A 13,705-nucleotide genomic window follows, 5' to 3' on the forward strand; every position below is an offset into this window, starting at 1 on the left:
TCCATGGAAATTATCCAGTGAAAGATCTCGCCTACAGTTGAGTGATCACATCTCCACAGAAACATCCAATCAAAAGTCTCACCCAATCAACACCAACACATTTCCTGCATCAAAGATAATGGCGTTTTGAGGGACATAATACATCCAAACCAGCACAGCCACCTTCGTGGCAACCAATCTCATCCTGATAATGTGTCCCAACTTTTACTTAAAAGAGTACATTTTATTTACCCACACAGATACAAATCCACATATGGAAATCAATCCAGTCTTAGTCTCATGTCTTTTAAAATAAGCTATTATTAAGAAAATATTCTTTGGAGAATATTGAGTTGCTCCTATTGTTTAAGAGAAGCAATAGAAATGCATTGTTCAAGATGTGATATAGGAGGCGGGGCAAGATGGCAGACTGGTGAGCTGTATGTTTTAGTTACTCCTCCAGGAAAGTAGGTAAAAAGCCAGGAACTGCGTGGACTGGACACCACAGAGCAATCTGTCTTTGGGCATACTTCATACAACACTCATGAAAACGTGGAACTGCTGAGATCAGCGAAATCTGTAAGTTTTTGCGGCCAGGGGACCCGCGCCCCTCCCTGCCAGGCTCAGTCCCGGGGGAGGAGGGGCTGTCAGCTCCAGGAAGGAGAAGGGAGAATTGCAGTGGCTGCTCTTACCGGAAACTCATTCTACTGATTCAAACTCCAACCATAGATAGACTGAGGCCAGACACCAGAGACTCTGAGAGCAGCCAGCCCAGCAGAGAGGAGACAGGCATAGAAAAAAAACAACACGAAAAACTCCAAAATAAAAGCAGAGGATTTTTGGAGTTCTGGTGAACACAGAAAGGGGAAGGGCGGAGATCAGGCCTTGAGGCGCATATGCAAATCCCGAAGCAAGGCTGATCTCTCTGCCCTGGGCACTTTTCCTTAATGGCCCTGGTTGCTTTGTCTATTAGCATTTCAATAACCCATTAGATCTCTGAGGAGGGCCGTTTTTTTTTTTTTTGTTTTTTTTTTAAATCCTTTTTGCTTTTTCTAAAACAATTACTCTAAGAAGCTCAATACAGAAAGCTTCAAAGAATTGAAATTTGGGCACGTCAAGTCAAGAGCAGAACTAAGAGAGCTCTGAGACAAAAGGCAATAATCCAGTGGCTGAGAAAATTCACTAAACAACACAACTTCCCAAGAAAAGGGGGGTGTCCGCTCACAGCCACCATCCTGGTGGACAGGAAACACTCCTGCCCATCGCCAGCCCCATAGCCCAGAGCTGCCCCAGACAACCCAGTGTGACGGAAGTGCTTCAAATAACAGGCACACACCACAAAACTGGGCGTGGACATTAGCCTTCCCTGCAACCTCAGCTGAATGTCCCAGAGCTGGGAAGGGGGAGCAGTGTGAATTAACAGAGCCCCATTCAGCCATCATTTGAGCAGACTGGGAGCCTCCCAACACAGCCCAGCAGCCCAGAACTGCCCTGGGGGGACGGCACTCACCTGCGACATAGCACAGTCATCCCTCAACAGAGGACCCGGGGTGCACAGCCTGGAAGAGGGGCCCACTTGCAAGTCTCAGGAGCCATACGCCAATACCAAAGACTTGTGGGTCAGTGGCAGAGACAAACTGTGGCAGGACTGAACTGAAGGATTAGACTATTGCAGTAGCTTTAAAACTCTAGGATCATCAGGGAGATTTGATTGTTAGGGCCACCCCCCCTCCCCGACTGCCCAGAAACACGCCCCACATACAGGGCAGGCAACACCAACTACACACGCAAGCTTGGGACACCAATTGGGCCCCACAAGACTCACTCCCCCACTCACCAAAAAGGCTAAGCAGGGGAGAACTGGCTTGTGGAGAACAGGTGGCTCGTGGACGCCACCTGCTGGTTAGTTAGAGAAAGTGTACTCCACGAAGCTGTAGATCTGATAAATTAGAGATAAGGACTTCAACTGGTCTACAAACCCTAAAAGAACCCTATCAAGTTCAGCAAATGCCACGAGGCCAAAAACAACAGAAAATTATAAAGCATATGAAAAAACCAGACGATATGGATAACCCAAGCCCAAGCACCCAAATCAAAAGACCAGAAGAGACACACCTAGAGCAGCTACTCAAAGAACTAAAGATGAACAATGAGACCCTAGTACGGGATATGAAGGAAATCAAGAAGACCCTAGAAGAGCATAAAGAAGACATTGCAAGACTAAATAAAAAAATGGATGATCTTATGGAAATTAAAGAAACTGTTGACCAAATTAAAAAGATTCTGGACACTCATAGTACAAGACTAGAGGAAGTTGAACAACGAATCAGTGACCTGGAAGATGACAGAATGGAAAATGAAAACATAAAAGAAAGAATGGGGAAAAAAATTGAAAAACTCGAAATGGACCTCAGGGATATGATAGATAATATGAAACGTCCGAATATAAGACTCATTGGTGTCCCAGAAGGGGAAGAAAAGGGTAAAGGTCTAGGAAGAGTATTCAAAGAAATTGTTGGGGAAAACTTCCCAAATCTTCTAAACAACATAAATACACAAATCATAAATGCTCAGCGAACTCCAAATAGAATAAATCCAAAAAAACCCACTCCGAGACATATACTGATCACACTATCAAACATAGAAGAGAAGGAGCAAGTTCTGAAAGCAGCAAGAGAAAAGCAATTCACCACATACAAAGGAAACAGCATAAGACTAAGTAGTGACTACTCAGCAGCCACCATGGAGGCGAGAAGGCAGTGGCACGATATATTTAAAATTCTGAGTGAGAGGAATTTCCAGCCAAGAATACTTTATCCAGCAAAGCTCTCCTTCAAATTTGAGGGAGAGCTTAAATTTTTCACAGACAAAGAAATGCTGAGAGAATTTGCTAACAAGAGACCTGCCCTACTGGACATACTAAAGGGAGCCCTACAGACAGAGAAACAAAGACAGGACAGAGAGACTTGGAGAAAGGTTCAGTACTAAAGAGATTCGGTATGGGTACAATAAAGGATATTAATAGAGAGAGGGAAAAATATGGCAAACATAATCCAAAGGATAAGATGGCCGATTCAAGAAATGCCTTCACGGTTTTAACGTTGAATGTAAATGGATTAAACTCCCCAATTAAAAGATATAGATTCGCAGAATGGATCAAAAAAAATGAACCATCAATATGTTGCATACAAGAGACTCATCTTAGACACAGGGACACAAAGAAACTGAAAGTGAAAGGATGGAAAAAAATATTTCATGCAAGCTACAGCCAAAAGAAAGCAGGTGTAGCAATATTAATCTCAGATAAAATAGACTTCAAATGCAGGGATGTTTTGAGAGACAAAGAAGGCCACTACATACTAATAAAAGGGGCAATTCAGCAAGAAGAAATAACAATCGTAAATGTCTATGCACCCAATCAAGGTGCCACAAAATACATGAGAGAAACATTGGCAAAACTAAAGGAAGCAATTGATGTTTCCACAATAATTGTGGGAGACTTCAACACATCACTCTCTCCTATAGATAGATCAACCAGACAGAAGACCAATAAGGAAATTGAAAACCTAAACAATCTGATAAATGAATTAGATTTAACAGACATCTACAGGACATTACATCCCAAATCAACAGGATACACATACTTTTCTAGTGCTCACGGAACTTTCTCCAGAATAGATCATATGCTGGGACATAAAACAAGCCTCAATAAATTTAAAAAGATTGAAATTATTCAAAGCACATTCTCTGACCACAATGGAATACAATTAGAAGTCAATAACCATCAGAGACTTAGAAAATTCACAAATACCTGGAGGTTAAACAACACACTCCTAAACAATCAGTGGGTTAAAGAAGAAATAGCAAGAGAAATTGCTAAATATATAGAGACGAATGAAAATGAGAACACAACATACCAAAACCTATGGGATGCAGCAAAAGCAGTGCTAAGGGGGAAATTTATAGCACTAAACGCATATATTAAAAAGGAAGAAAGAGCCAAAATCAAAGAACTAATGGATCAACTGAAGAAGCTAGAAAATGAACAGCAAACCAATCCTAAACCAAGTACAAGAAAAGAAATAACAAGGATTAAAGCAGAAATAAATGAAATAGAGAACAAAAAAACAATAGAAAGGATAAATATCACCAAAAGTTGGTTCTTTGAGAAGATCAACAAGATTGACAAGCCCCTAGCTAGACTGACAAAATCAAAAAGAGAGAAGACCCATATAAACAAAATAATGAATGAAAAAGGTGACATAACTGCAGATCCTGAAGAAATTAAAAAAATTATAAGAGGATATTATGAACAACTGTATGGCAACAAACTGGATAATGTAGAAGAAATGGACAATTTCCTGGAAACATATGAACAACCTAGACTGACCAGAGAAGAAATAGAAGACCTCAACCAACCCATCACAAGCAAAGAGATCCAATCAGTCATCAAAAATCTTCCCACAAATAAATGCCCAGGGCCAGATGGCTTCACAGGGGAATTCTACCAAACTTTCCAGAAAGAACTGACACCAATCTTACTCAAACTCTTTCAAAACATTGAAAAAAATGGAACACTACCTAATTCATTTTATGAAGCTAACATCAATCTAATACCAAAACCAGGCAAAGATGCTACAAAAAAGGAAAACTACCGGCCAATCTCCCTAATGAATATAGATGCAAAAATCCTCAACAAAATACTTGCAAATCGAATCCAAAGACACATTAAAAAAATCATACACCATGACCAAGTGGGGTTCATTCCAGGCATGCAAGGATGGTTCAACATAAGAAAAACAATCAATGTATTACAACACATTAAAAACTCGAAAGGGAAAAATCAATTGATCATCTCAATAGATGCTGAAAAAGCATTTGACAAAATCCAACATCCGTTTTTGATAAAAACGCTTCAAAAGGTAGGAATTGAAGGAAACTTCCTCAACATGATAAAGAGCATATATGAAAAACCCACAGCCAGCATAGTACTCAATGGTGAGAGACTGAAAGCCTTCCCTCTAAGATCAGGAACAAGACAAGGATGCCCGCTGTCACCACTGTTATTCAACATTGTGCTGGAAGTGCTAGCCAGGGCAATCCGGCAAGACAAAGAAATAAAAGGCATCCAAATTGGAAAAGAAGAAGTAAAACTGTCATTGTTTGCAGATGATATGATCTTATATCTAGAAAACCCTGAGAAATCAACGATACACCTACTAGAGCTAATAAACAAATTTAGCAAAGTAGCGGGATACAAGATTAATGCACATAAGTCAGTAATGTTTCTATATGCTAGAAATGAACAAACTGAAGAGACACTCAAGAAAAAGATACCATTTTCAATAGCAACTAAAAAAATCAAGTACCTAGGAATAAACTTAACCAAAGATGTAAAAGACCTATACAAAGAAAACTACATAACTCTACTAAAAGAAATAGAAGGGGACCTTAAAAGATGGAAAAATATTCCATGTTCATGGATAGGAAGGCTAAATGTCATTAAGATGTCAATTCTACCCAAACTCATCTACAGATTCAATGCAATCCCAATCAAAATTCCAACAACCTACTTTGCAGACTTGGAAAAGCTAGTTATCAAATTTATTTGGAAAGGGAAGATGCCTCGAATTGCTAAAGACACTTTAAAAAAGAAAAACGAAGTGGGAGGACTTACACTCCCTGACTTTGAAGCTTATTATAAAGCCACAGTTGCCAAAACAGCATGGTACTGGCACAAAGATAGACATATAGATCAATGGAATCGAATTGAGAATTCAGAGATAGACCCTCAGATCTATGGCCGACTGATCTTTGATAAGGCCCCCAAAGTCACCGAACTGAGCCATAATGGTCTTTTCAACAAATGGGGCTGGGAGAGTTGGATATCCATATCCAAAAGAATGAAAGAGGACCCCTACCTCACCCCCTACACAAAAATTAACTCAAAATGGACCAAAGATCTCAATATAAAAGAAAGTACCATTAAACTCCTAGAAGATAATGTAGGAAAAACATCTTCAAGACCTTGTATTAGGAGGCCACTTCCTAGACTTTACACCCAAAGCACAAGCAACAAAAGAGAAAATAGATAAATGGGAACTCCTCAAGCTTAGAAGTTTCTGCACCTCAAAGGAATTTCTCAAAAAGGTAAAGAGGCAGCCAACTCAATGGGAAAAAATTTTTGGAAACCATGTATCTGACAAAAGACTGATATCTTGCATATACAAAGAAATCCTACAACTCAATGACAATAGTACAGACAGCCCAATTATAAAATGGGCAAAAGATATGAAAAGACAGTTCTCTGAAGAGGAAATACAAATGGCCAAGAAACACATGAAAAAATGTTCAGCTTCACTAGCTATTAGAGAGATGCAAATTAAGACCACAATGAGATACCATCTAACACCGGTTAGAATGGCTGCCATTAAACAAACAGGAAACTACAAATGCTGGAGGGGATGTGGAGAAATTGGAACTCTTATTCATTGTTGGTGGGACTGCGTAATGGTTCAGCCACTCTGGAAGTCAGTCTGGCAGTTCCTTAGAAAACTAGATATAGAGCTACCATTCGATCCAGCGATTGCACTTCTCGGGATATACCCGGAAGATCGGAAAGCAGTGACACGAACAGATATCTGCACGCCAATGTTCATAGCAGCATTATTCACAATTGCCAAGAGATGGAAACAACCCAAATGTCCATCAACAGATGAGTGGATAAATAAAATGTGGTATATACACACGATGGAATACTACGCGGCAGTAAGAAGGAACGATCTGGTGAAACATATGACAACATGGATGAACCTTGAAGACATAATGCTGAGCGAAATAAGCCAGGCACAAAAAGAGAAATATTATATGCTACCACTAATGTGAACTTTGAAAAATGTAAAACAAATGGTTTATAATGTAGAATGTAGGGGAACTAGCAGTAGAGAGCAATTAAGGAAGGGGGAACAATAATCCAAGAAGAACAGATAAGCTATTTAACGTTCTGGGGATGCCCAGAAATGACTATGGTCTGTTAATTTCTGATGGATGTAGTAGGAACAAGTTCACTGAAATGTTGCTATAGTATGTAACTTTCTTGGGGTAAAGTAGGAACATGTTGGAAGTTAAGCAGTTATCTTAGGTTAGTTGTCTTTTTCTTACTCCCTTGCTATGGTCTCTTTGAAATGTTCTTTTATTGTATGTTTGTTTTCTTTTTAACTTTTTTTTTCATACAGTTGATTTGAAAAAAGAAGGGAAAGTTAAAAAAAAAGAAAAAAGAAAAAAGACAAACAAGGGAAAAAACAAAAAACAAAAAACAAAAAACGATGTAGTGCCCCCTTGAGGAGCCTGTGGAGAATGCAGGGGTATTCGCCTACCCCACCTCCATGGTTGCTAACATGACCACAGACATAGGGGACTGGTGGTTTGATGGGTTGAGCCCTCTACCATAAGTTTTACCCTTGGGAAGACGGTTGCTGCAAAGGAGAGGCTAGGCCTCCCTGTATTTGTGCCTAAGAGTCTCCTCCTGAATGCCTCTTTGTTGCTCAGATGTGGCCCTCTCTCTCTGGCTAAGCCAACTTGAAAGGTGAAATCACTGCCCTCCCCCCTACGTGGGATCAGACACCCAGGGAAGTGAATCTCCCTGGCAACGTGGAATATGACTCCCGGCGAGGAATGTAGACCCGGCATCGTGGTAGACCCGGCATCGTGGGATGGAGAACATCTTCTTGACCAAAAGGGGGATGTGAAAGGAAATGAAATAAGCTTCAGTGGCAGAGAGATTCCAAAACGAGCCGAGAGATCACTCTGGTGGGCACTCTTACGCACACTTTAGACAACCTTTTTTAGGTTCTAAAGAATTGGGGTAGCTGGTGGTGGATACCTGAAACTATTAAACTACAACCCAGAACCCATGAATCTCGAAGACAGTTGTTTAAAAATGTAGCTTATGAGGGGTGACAGTGGGATTGGGAATGCCATAAGGACCAAACTCCACTTTGTCTAGTTTATGGATCGATGTGTAGAAAAGTAGGGGAAGCAAACAAACAGACAAAGGTACCTAGTGTTCTTTTTTACTTCAATTGCTCTTTTTCACTCTAATTATTATTCTTGTTATTTTTGTGTGTGTGCTAATGAAGGTGTCAGGGATTGATTTAGGTGATGAATGTACAACTATGTAATGGTACTGTAAACAATCGAAAGTACAATTTGTTTTGTATGACTGCGTGGTATGTGAATATATCTCAATAAAATGATGATTAAAAAAAAAAAAAAAAAAAAAAAAAAAAAAAAGATGTGATATAGCACATTTTACTTTGATAGTTTTTGCACATAGCAGAAAAGTTTTACATGAAAGATTTTTTAATTCTTTGGAAATAAATTTATGTGCACAATGTTTTTCTCAAGAGTTAACCTTCTCCCCACCTTCAATCATCTATTTGTACATATTAATTGCCATAGCAACATTACATGATGACTCCCGGATTCTCATAATCAGAAGAAAGCAATAACAACAACAACAAACTGAGGGATTTATAACCATTAGCAAAATACACTTTGGGTGAGTAAACCTTATAAAAGCAAAGGAAGCTGGTATAGGGACTTTAATAAAAACTGATAGATTTTCAGAATACTATTTCAAATTAATGAGACAAATAAAAGTGTGTAATAACCAAACATTGAAAATGACTAGTTGTTGAGTGTGGTTGTTTGGGACTTTTTATCATATAGGTTTATTTTATTATTCTCTCCAGACTCTCCAATGCCATGCATCTTAATTTCTCATTTCATCTTAGAACATGATTTTATCATGGAATGAGCATATGGTGAGGAGGCATACTATGATAATTTGCTATGTACTATCAGGGTCTAATTTTTTTCTTATTTTATTGCATTTTTTTCCTTCCCTGAGCTTACATTCTCCCTGAAGACATGCATGACACACTCATCTCCATTCATCTCATTTCTTCATCCCAGAAAACTTCACATTCGGAAATCCTGAGAGAATCATCTTGGTTCACATATATTGTTGTTGCTGTTTTTAATTCATTTCCATTCTTTGGAAATAGTCATGAGTTTTATGACCTTTATTGTGATTTCTACATGTACCCACAATGTGTCTACTTCATGGAACAGCTAGGTCTCATAAAGGAGAAATATAATGGTCCTTCTGTGGACATGTAAACGGGAGGATGTCAGTGTCTTAGCTCAATTGCCACTGCCAAAAGCTAAGTCTGTTTTCAGTACTTACATTATCTATTTCACCACCTTCTAAAATGACTACACCCTTCTCTTATTTTCATATCCTTTTAATAGCTTTGATAAGATCTTTCTAATACAACTCAAACTTTGTATTTTCCCTACCATTCACCGATGTCAGTGTGGTATGATTAGCTGCATTCAAAATAGTCCCTACCCAAAAAGGACAGGTCAGAGATTCAGTTCCAAGAAGCAAACCACCAATGCTTGGATCATTTCCAGAATGGACCCTTATGCCCTACCAGAGTGAGATCACAAGGAAGTAAGAGAGTTAGATGACTCAGTACAAATCAATCCCTTCCTGGGAAAATAGCTCAGAAAAGGCGGAGTTATTATCAACCCAAGACCAAAAAAAAAAAAAAAAAAAAAAAAAAAATTATCAAGGTTCCAATGACCTTGCCTGAGACAAAAGAGCAGTCTAAAGCTGCTTTATTGAAGATGGTAGCCACTGGCCAGTTATGGCCATTGGGTACTTGTAATATGACTAGTCTGAATTAATATGTGCTCTAAGTGCAAAAATACATTGGATTTCAAAGACTTAATACCCCCCCCAAAAGGAATTTAAAATATCTCATTAATATTTTTACATTAATTACATGTCAAAAAAATCTTCTGATACACTGGGTTAAATAATATAACAAAATATATTATTAAAATTATTTTACCTTTTTACAATCCATTGTTCCAACTCTAGCTAGCTTTTACTCTTTCAATTGTTCAATAGTACCTCCATATTCAGTCAACAATCAAATCATATTTATTTTTCTTTTGTGTTGTCCATTGTCATTCCCACTGCTATTTCCATATCTAAGCCCTAGTAATTTCATGCCTTAATTATTTCAATTACCAACTAAATGGCTTCTTTCAATTACCAACTAAATGGCTAAATTCTCTAGCACACTAGTTCTCAAACTTGATGGTATCATGACCCCTTTACACCCTTCAAAATTCTTTGAAGACCCCAAAAAGCATATTTATATTAGAAATTAAAATTAAGAAATGTTTAAAACACAGGAATACACAAGCACATATTTCAATTAGCCTTCAAAGCAATGATATCATTATGCATCATGTATCCACACAGTACACATGTGTGAGAATGAAAGTGAAAAGGGCAAATAACATCATAGTATTATGTAGAGAAGTAGTGTTGACCTTGTGGACCACCAAAAAGGTCTTGGGAACTCCCATGGGTCCCTCAACTACACTTTGAGAAACACTGTTCAAGTTCATTTCTGTACATTCTCCCTAGGCAATCTCATCAATCCCCATGACTTCAGCTTGTATTTCTATGTTCTGTGCTCATGTCTCCCAAATCTCTATTTCTAGCCCTCTAGCCCTGATCTCACTCCTGAACTCTAGATTTATATATCTGACTCATCATCTCTACCTAAATCATCCACAAGTGGTCAAAAACAACATGTCTAAAACAGAGCATACTCATCAAACCTGTTTCTCCTCCTGCTCTCCACTTAAGCCAGATACTGTGATTTTTCCCTTACCTCCTTCCTCTTCTTCATCATTCATATCCAATTAAACAGCAGTTTCTATGTATTCTAACTTTTTCAAAAATCTCTCAAATTCTTTTACTTCTCTTTACTCCCACCATTATCATTCTCCTTTAGATCACCATCTTTTACTCAAAATATTAAACCATCTATCTGGTCACCCTTCCTTGAGACTCACTCCCCTCCATTTCATTCTCAACACTTTAGCCAGGGGAATCTTTTTATAGCATAAATGTCATCATATAACCAAAAGTTATCCAAGATATAATGCCAGTTCTAACATTTGCATTATTTACTATTTAACCTCTCTAAACCCCCTTATCTATAAAATGAAAGTAATATTTGTTGTGAGGACTAAGTGCCAAGGAGTGGCTGGCACATAGTAAGCATCAATAAACACCAGTGTCTTTGATTACGAGGGTGATGATCATGATCTTGAGACTATTATACTCCAGTTAAAACCCTTCAGCTCAGCATTACCTTCAGGTTAAATTCCAAACTTCTTTCTATTGCTTAGAGGCCCTTGAACATCCAAGCACAGTTTATCAATCCAACCTCATTTCATTTTTCTCCTCTTCACCGTCCCCACCAACTAGCCTCTTGCCTCCTTGTTTTTGCACATGTGGCTTATATTTTTCCATAAGGAACACAGCCTTTCTGCCACACCCTTACCCCCTTTCTTATGGCTAAGTTCTATTCATTCTCAGAAAATTTTCTCTGACCTCTCCCCATCAAAAACTTCAGAGTTAGGTGCCCCTTCCTATTTATTACCACAACACTGATTTAATATCTATTATATTGCTAATTACAATGTATAAGAATTACCTCTCTTTGTTTGTCTTCCACCTTAGACTGTAAGCTTCTTGAGGGCAGGAAATGTGTCTTCACCATTCTATTCTTGGCATCCGAAATCTGCTTGGCACATAAGAGGCACTCAATAAATATTCGTTGAATGAATAAGTGACAATTAAGACCCTCAGCCATATTACCCCAAACTGCTCTCAGCTAATTATCTTTCCCTCTGTTCCCCACGTACTAATGCTATATTTGTTGAAAAAGGAGTTAGCCCAACAACAGCAGCACTTGTATAACTAAAGATGCATATCCCCCTTGTACCTACATTGCCAAACTAGAGGCAATAGATTGGGTGAAGAAGTACAGCTAATGAGAGTGAATGCTAAAGCTGAGAGTGAGCAAACCTTAAAAGTGACTAAGGAGTGTCTGTCTGTTAAGGAATTCTCTGGCTTGGGGACTAAGTCATTCAAGTAAAGCAAACTTGAGCTCTATAGCAGTCAAAGTTTTTAGTTTCAAATAATAGAAACCAACCTTAATAAGTTTAAGCAGAAATTAAATTTATTAAAGAATATTAACTAGTTCAAATTTTCTCCAGAAAGACCCAAGAACCAGGCTTGGAGGAACATCCAGGAACAAGCCACATCCCGCCACTGAATGAGCCTCAGATGTTACTGCCCCTGTCCCTCCACTAGACACAGACAGTGCAGCTTGTGCCACTAACATCCTATGCAGGATAGTGGATGATTCTGCTAGAACCTCTGCAACTACTGCATCTCAACACTGGATGAAGCTTTCTTCACCTTCACTGTAGCTTCAAGGGAGGCTCAAGAGATGTGTATCAAGCTTCTAGAGAGAGAGAGAGAGAGAGAGAGGTAAGGATCCATACTTTGGAGAATTCCCCCCAAAAAAGGATAAATGTTCAAAGGTACTGAGGGTCCAAAAGGAATGACAAATTGGAATCCAGAAGCCCAGGATTCTAGTGTTACTTTTCCACAACTTAGACAAGTGACTTAATCTTCCCAAAGTTTTATAGTCAGAAACTGAGGGTTCCACAACTTTACCCTGTTTTATATTATTCATCTATAAAATGAGGAAATGTACCTCCAAGGCTTATTTTGAGAATGATAGAATGCTTTTTAATATTATGCAAATGTGTTAATTTATTATTATTATCACAAAATTAGGATAATACATGAAACCTTTTGATATTTTTTTCTTTATTAGAGAAGTTGTGGGTTTACAGAATAATCATGTATAAATTACATGATTCCCATATACCACCCTATTATTAACACCTGGCATTGGTGTAAAACATTTGTTACAAGTGATGAAAGCACATTTTTCCAATTGTGCTATTAACTATAGTCTATGGTTTAACTTAGGGTTCACTGTTGTGAAAGCCTTTTTGAATTTTAAAAAATTGTCAAATACAAGGAACAGATTTCTGTTCATTTGTGTGTAACAGAAAACAGTAGAATATTTAAATGTAATGAAAATTTACAGTATTTAGTAATCTTTTTGGTGAAATTCCGTTGTTGATGAAATTCTTCAAAAAGTACTGGAGCTTTGTTTTCCTTCTCTGTTAGGATGATAAATTAAGCTATAGTTCCAAATACTGGTTGCCATAAGTAACTGTTTCCAAATGAAAATATCACATGATTGGGTTTGTTCCCTTCTATTTGCCTGTTTATTTGTCTGTCAGGGCCTTGGTTCTCCATGTTTTCAAAACAGTATGCTCTACAAAATTTTTTTTTTTAATTTTTTAAATACAAATTCCCTAAAAAATATTAATCTAGAATAATCATTTTCTACCCTCTCAGAGTAAGCCAACATGTCTCTAAACTCAGAAATAAGGGATTCTTCTGGAACGTAGCCGGAAAAGAAACTGAAGGAGGGGTGGTGGAGAACAACAATAGAAATGTTACTGCCAGAGGCTCTAGAGGGACAAATTTAAGAGCATGAGAAGGATGCTAGGAGATCTCAATAAAATTCAAATTCAATCATTAACAAACCACCCATTTCCTTTGAAATCACTTCTATGTTAGAATTATTGACTATTCAGAAAACATGATGTTTCGGAAAATGGGGAACATTATATTCCTGGTGTTCTCCATCTCCTTATCTATTATGTAAGATGTAAAATGCACTGGTACCTCAGTTCATGG

General features: G+C 38.1%; 1 protein-coding gene across 3 annotated transcripts in view; it reads right to left on the bottom strand.

The window, feature by feature from the left end:
• ACVR1C (activin A receptor type 1C) overlaps positions 1-13,705 on the bottom strand; it is a 242,857-nt gene that overhangs the window by 117,027 nt on the left and 112,125 nt on the right. Inside the window, exons 2-3 of one of the 3 annotated variants that reach the window (XM_037850103.1) lie at positions 12,341-12,386; positions 11,571-11,657 (exon numbers count right to left, since the gene is read on the bottom strand). The gene's annotated coding sequence lies outside the window, so the exon portion shown is untranslated. Of the gene's footprint in view, positions 1-11,570; positions 11,658-12,261; positions 12,387-13,705 lie in introns of those variants that run through there. The other 2 variants (XM_037850102.1, XM_037850105.1) reach the window with 2 other exon arrangements.

The sequence above is a fragment of the Choloepus didactylus genome, chromosome 9, assembly GCF_015220235.1.
Source record: "Choloepus didactylus isolate mChoDid1 chromosome 9, mChoDid1.pri, whole genome shotgun sequence".
Classification (NCBI taxonomy): Eukaryota; Metazoa; Chordata; class Mammalia; order Pilosa; family Megalonychidae; genus Choloepus; species Choloepus didactylus.